Genomic DNA, 6,695 nt, shown 5'->3' with positions numbered 1-6,695 from the left:
GTGGTTTTTCATCTGAGGACTATGGGAAGTCACTGCGTGTGGGAGCAGACTAGCATGATCTATGCTGTCAAGGCTCATTCTGGCTACTGAAGAAAATGGGAGGAACTCAATGGTGCCAAGGATCCAAGCCAGGACCAGTGGTACAAGCTATTGGAGGCTGCCATAGGCTTCATGAGCAAATTTCCCTCTAACTGAGCTGGTCCAAAATGAATCCATATGCTTCAGGAGATGGTAAGCAAATCCCTGAATTCCAGCAATTTTCAGGGATTTATTGGTGAGTAGGAAAGTACTAATCTCATTACTCTATTATCTGATGGAAGTTGAATTAAACAGGTCTCCAAGTCTCCTCCAAATGGAGACCATAGGGTGCTGGGATTGATTCAGTACCATCAGGTAGCATCAGAGTGCCGCTGAGTTGGAGTTTTGACCATGTGGGAGGACGAGGATATGTTCAGAGCTAGAAATGTGGTGAGAGGCACTACTGAGTGAAGGAGTAGTTTGGGTCAAAGTCCAGAGTTCTTAGTGGACTCTGGGATGCCCAGAAGGAAATGGTGTCTGAAGGATGGGGAAGAAGATGAAACTGGAAAGAAATACAGGATAACATTAAGGAGAGCACCCACAGGGATGGATGATGCCCAAGATACACTGGTAGAAGAAAGAAAAAAGACATTGGAAGAGCCACAGAAGGAGGTTTCAACTACATGAAACTTTGGAGCTGTTTGGCTCTCTGACAACTTGGTCAGAAACTTCTTGATGACAAGGCTGTCCAAAGTTCACTGTGTTCTCTGCCCTACTCCTCTCTGAAAAATCCATGTAAAGGGCTGGGATTGTGGCACAGAGGTAGAGCACTAGCCTAGCATGTGTGAGGCACTTTTTTTGATTCTAAGCACACCACATCAATAATTAATAAAATGAAGGTCCATTGACAATTAAAAAATAGAAGAAGGAAAAGAAGGAGAAGGAGAAGGGAGAAGGAAGAAGGAGAAATTATCCATAAATGGCTTTGTAACAACCCACTGAAATAATCCATAAATGGCTTTGTAACAACTCACTGCATAAATAGAAACTCCTGAGGGTGTGAGGGCCCTTTCCTGGGGTCTGTTCTGTCAGTTCCCCATATGAAGTGGGGAACAGACAATTTGGTGTTGGGACTATTCTTTGATGGAAGACAACGATGCTCATAACATGTCACAAAATAGAGTCCCTTCCTTCCATCAACTGTCACCCACTCCACAATCTCCAATCTGGAATTCTCAGTGCCCAGAATCCACTGACCTCATCTTGAGGGCATAATGGGGCTGGGGCCTTCTGAGGACTCCCATTGGTGGAATGAGCAGTGGGGGAGTTCATTCTTTCCAGAGCTATAGGACTGGTAAGAAGCTTCAACTGATGGATTCCCCAAAGGAGGACCTGGGCCTTCCTGGACATAAGTAGCCCTACTATACTTTGAGTGTAGGAGAATACCCTTTGTAGGGATAGGGTGGTGGCTGCCTTCCTGCAGGAAGTGCTAAGCAGTTAAGAGGTAGGCTCCACCAGAAGAGGAGGGACTCCTTGAAGACATAGATCATGCTCTACCCAAACAGAAAAGCAAGGAGTCTTGCCATCAAGTGGGGAGCTTTGACTTGCTCAAGGATATTGTGCATAGTGAGGCATCTCAGTCTGAAGGACAGGATGGGTCTGGGACTGGGAGCCAGAAGTTCTGACTGAGTCTGAGTAGGTCATGGCCCCTGTACACAAGCATTCCTTATCTGTCAAAGGCGAAAGTGGCCTCTTAGGCTTCCTGCCAAACTAGCATGGACTCAGTGAGAAGTGTATGAGATGTGTCTTTGAGGAGGGTGGGAAGGAAGGAATGGATGAATGAGCCAAGTCAAGCAGAGGAAGGATAAAGAGTTGAGGTCCCATGTTACAGCTGTCAGTTTGCCTCTTCATTTTCAGCCTCAGTGTGGGTGCCACTGTACTTTGGATTGCTGGGGCTGCATTATGTGATAACTGTGGGCTGCACTGATTTCCTGTGCTGGAAGAAGAAACTGGAGGAGCATGCCCAGCAGTGGGTGGAAGTGCTGAGAGCCACCGCCTTCACTTATAGCCCACTCCTGTACTGGAGAAAGAAAGGATGGCAATGTGGCATGAATGCAGCTATCAACACAGGCCCTTCCCCGGCTGGTCCCCAAACTGACATTCAAGTGGAGATTCCAGATTCTCTGTGGCAGTCAGACACTTGTGAAGGCAGGCACTATGCCATCAGAGGAAGTAGCACCAAGGCACAGGCCCCTGTTCCTCTGCAACCTGCTCTGCTGGCCACACAGCAGCTCTTATCTAACCTGATGCCACAGTGGCAGTCCAAATCCCCACTCCTGATTATCTTTCAGGAGATACCTTTTGCTCCACCCCTCTGCATGCTGAACCTACCTCCCATGCTGAACCACTCTGCCTCCTACCCCTATCTCCACTGGAAACGGAAAGAAATGTCCATTCTCATTCCTTTCCCATTCTAGCCCTTGGGGTGAATGTCTCAATGCATACTTTGTTCTTTAGATTTTCAGTCTCTGCTCACTGAAGCTGAGAACTTCAGGTACCAGGGCTATTAGAAAAAGGAGCTAACCTCAGGCAGTTGACAATGCCACCCAGATCAGAACCCTGGTAGATGTTACAATAGTAAATGTTTTGTAAATAGAGTCATTTGTGTCTCGATGGCTCTTAACAGGGCAATGTTCTTCCCCTCTAGGATGGGGGAACAGGTCTTACCAATAAAATGAGATTTTGGAGGGTGGCTGTGAAGAGACACATGGAAACAATATATGTGGAGGACCTCAATTCCCTCCCCCAATCACTGGAGCTCCAAGGTGTACCACCCCTGGACAAGGTCCCCAGAGGCACTGCTCTTCTGCAGCATGGCAAGTGGATGTTGAAGATCATCCACTTGCTGGGAGATGTATGATTAGCCTGGTCTGGGAGTACTTGCTACCAGGTAAGCTGATGCCCAAAGAGAGTTACCACAAGATTAGGGAGCAAAAAAGTTTAGGACCATGCCATGCAAAGTTCTTCCATTGCCCAAACAAAAGGTTTCAAGGGAGGCTACATGGCTCTTCCAAATCCAATCATACTTGTCAAAGGAGGGGTGGAAACCTTCACACTCTAATGCCTTTGTTATGAGCATCATCAAAATAAATGCATCTGCTGATAGTATACAGTTAATTCCCTATCCAAAGTCAAGCATTCTTCTGCTCCTAGAATCCTTCCCATTCAATGGGAATGATTTTCAGAATGACTCCAACTGATGTTTCAGTCCATTTTATACAGAAATGATGAGTCCAAACTAGGGCTGGTGGAATATGTGTTTGCTTATTGGTGATGCACACCGCATGGAGAATTCTATTTCCAGCTCAACATTCCCCATTCTTAATTCACCAGATTCCAAATCAGGTATAAGGTGGCCTTTTTCTAAATGGAAAGAGTACATCAGCTTCATCTTGGTGCACTGGGGCATCCCTCCCCTGTTGGCATTAGTGCTGATGAAACACCTCTTCCACCTCCTGTATGGGAACAAACTAGTCAAGTCTGTGTGAAATGTTCAGTAAGTGTTCAGGTCTCAACCTACAGCTGTCAGTCAACTTTCCTTTATTTTTTTTCAGCCTCATTGTGGGAGAAATTGTACTTTGGATTGCTGTAGCTATGCTCTGTGATCACTGTGGGTTGCATTCTCTTTCTGCACTTGAAGAGGAAACCGGAGGAGCAGTGGGTGGAATTGCTGAGAGGTGCCACCTTCACTAACAGCCCACTCCTGTACTGGAGAATCAAGGGACGTCAATGTGGTATAAATGCAGCTATCAACAGAGGCCATTTTCTGGCTGGTCCCAAAACTGAGATTCAAGTCAAGATTCCAGATTCTTTGTGGGAGTCAGACACCTGTGAAGGCAGGCAATATGCCATCGGAGGAAGCAGTGCCAAGGCACAGGCACAAGAGAACCAAAGTATTCCAGTGCACCTTCTGCAAATGCGAGGGTCATTGCAGACACAATTGTCCCCATTGCTTCCAAGAGAAGCCATGTAAGATCAGCCTGACTCAGACCCCTCCTGGCAAGGGGCACCATTCATAGAGGAAAGCTAAAGTCAGAGGTCTTCATAAATGTCCTCAAGGTGTTGTCTGAGGTATCTCAGCTAATTCTTAGGAATAGATAGGAACAAGGTAAGTTTGGACCAACTTGGTCTAAAAACACAGGGCAGGGGAGGATAGCCTGAAATCACAGGAGTACATGGATGTTGAAAAGCGAAAATAATTTTTTTTGTTGTTGTTTATAAAAGCAGAGATACACTTGTGTCAGCCCTACAAACACTAAGTAATGCTGAAGGCCTTGGAAAAAGGGTTCTTCTCTGAAATGAAGTTCATGAAATGCCATAAAATAGCTTCTTTTAGTCTAATTAAAAAGATTTGGACATGAAATTGTAATGGGCAATAAATCAAGGCATATTCAGTGACCTAACAGGCAAAGTAGATGATGAGCACTTGGAAACAAGAAGATCAGGGAGATTCTCTTCCAAGTTTGTGGAATGTTGGAGGATTACAAATTCCTAACATCAAGAAGAAAGAAAAAATTGAGAAGTTATGAAACATTTGTAGGCAGGTTCCCAATATAATATTTATTTTTCTTCATTGCAGATGAAAACTGCAGACAGGCTCTAGAGTCTGTGTTTGAACCAGTATGCTCTGCTTTCCTATAAGACAGGCAGAACTTTAAGAGGACTCACCTGCTGAGCATATAATATGGAGAGAGGCAGAAATGGGAGCAGGAAACCTATTGAAAAGATCATACAATCATCTATGCATAGGGTGTTAAAGACTTGGAATGAGTTGGAGGCAACAGTAGTGGCAAAGGAGAAATATGAGTTGGTCAGGTATATGAGAGCAAGACATCAAAAGATGAGTTGGCTTGTTGCACAGATCACGTTCTGTCCAAACAGAAAAGATACATGGGAGTGTTAAACCGTGACACAAAGAAAAGACCACTGACTCCAATTTAAATCAAATTAAAACAAGCTTGTAATTTTGACAGGCCAGGATTGTCTCTCCTGAAACCCATGGGAATAGAAGACAATGCTACAGCTCTCTAGGAACACTGCTTTATAGCACAGAAACTTGCATACAAAGGGGGAGTGTCTTTAGAACTTACAGATAACAGTTTTGACAAGCATAACACAAAGGCAGGTAGTAGGTTAATGGTCTAAATGTTTCAGCATTTAGGGAGTAAGTTTAGATCCCAGTATGAGGATTTATGAGGTGCCACTAGAGTTTCAGAGAGGGTCATTATCTGGCCAGGGAAAGACAGATTATGAGGCATCACTAAAGTTTCAGAGAGGGTTGCTATCTTGTCAGTGAAAGGTAGGCATGAGTGAGTTCAAGGAATGGGCAAGCATTCCAAGCAAGTTTAAAACATCAAAATACGGCAAGGCTAAATAGAAATCCTAATATTTTACAGAAAGCACAAATGAATCTTTTATAACTTGTGAAACATTGGCTCCTGATCTTACTATGGAATTAGTCTGGGTTTATCATTCCCCCTTGTCTTACATATCTCTTTCAAATCTTTGATAGGGAGCAATCAGTAATGTCAATCATATATGTTAATACTGTCAATTATACATAATAGAATTAAGTTGTAGTCCTCCAAACCTGAGCACATAGTTAATGATGCATGGGACAAGAACTAATAGGAGATGATGCAAATTATAGGACCTACAAGGGAAGTTAACCATGGAAACCAGTTTCCCAAGCGTGGCCAAGAGTTGCCCATTTGAATTTTGTTGATCTCCTTTTTTATTTCATCCTTCTGTTGTTGGATAACACTAGAATAATCGGTAATATTAAAATGACACATGCCTGGGAATTGTTGACAGCCCAAATGATATCTCAGAAAAAGAAAGTCAATAGCTCCTCTATTTTGTAGTACTGAGATTCAGAGTCCTTTCATCCCCTGATTAATTTCTACTAAGAATTGTGCCATAAGGTTAGCTGTTTTGCTAAAACTACAGACTAATTTAGTGATTTCTCTGTATTCCTACCACTAGATCCAGAATTGGCAAAAAAGAAAGCTGCTGCAATTGTGAAATGTAAGGGGTCCAAGTGGATTAAATTGTTATTGCAATTGGGGGGCAGACTTCGGATGTCTTGGTGGGGAGATGCCAGGGATGACAGTAAGGGAAAGATCCATCCAATAGAGCAGATCCCACAGAAATTGGTAGGCAAAGCCTGGAAACCCATCTTATTACAAAGAAAAGCCCATCCTGTAGGAAGTCGTTTGCCATTGGGTAGGGAGATATTTTGTTCAATAGAACAATTAGGTGGGGTTTGTGACCCTGAGATTGGAATGTCTCCTAGTAGATCTAGGTGTACTCTGGAAACCATAGGCAGTGGCCTCCTATAAATTATTTCATATGCAGTAAATTTTTCCTGAGAAGGAATGCAATGAGCCCTCAATAGGGCAAAAAGCAGGAGATTAACCCAGTTAACACCAGTCTCAAGGATTAATTTAGACAGTGTTTACTTCTATTCATCCTTTCTACCTTCCCTGAGCTTTGAGGGTGGTACACACAGCATAATTTCCAGTTTATATTAATGGCCTTTGAAATCAATTGAGATAATTTGTACATAAAGGCCAGGCCATTGTCAGACCCCAAAATTAGAGGGAGGCCAAATCTAG

General features: G+C 43.6%; 1 pseudogene; it reads left to right on the top strand.

Annotated features, from left to right (window-relative positions):
- The first annotated feature begins 206 nt into the window (after window positions 1–206).
- LOC144253733 (testis-expressed protein 38-like) lies at window positions 207–4,051 on the top strand (annotated as a pseudogene).
- Window positions 4,052–6,695: the final 2,644 nt, after the last annotated feature.

This window comes from Urocitellus parryii, chromosome 3 (assembly GCF_045843805.1).
Source record: "Urocitellus parryii isolate mUroPar1 chromosome 3, mUroPar1.hap1, whole genome shotgun sequence".
Taxonomy (NCBI): domain Eukaryota; kingdom Metazoa; phylum Chordata; class Mammalia; order Rodentia; family Sciuridae; genus Urocitellus; species Urocitellus parryii.
Note: the sequence above shows the minus strand (reverse complement) of the source record. Positions and strands in the feature narration are given on the sequence as shown.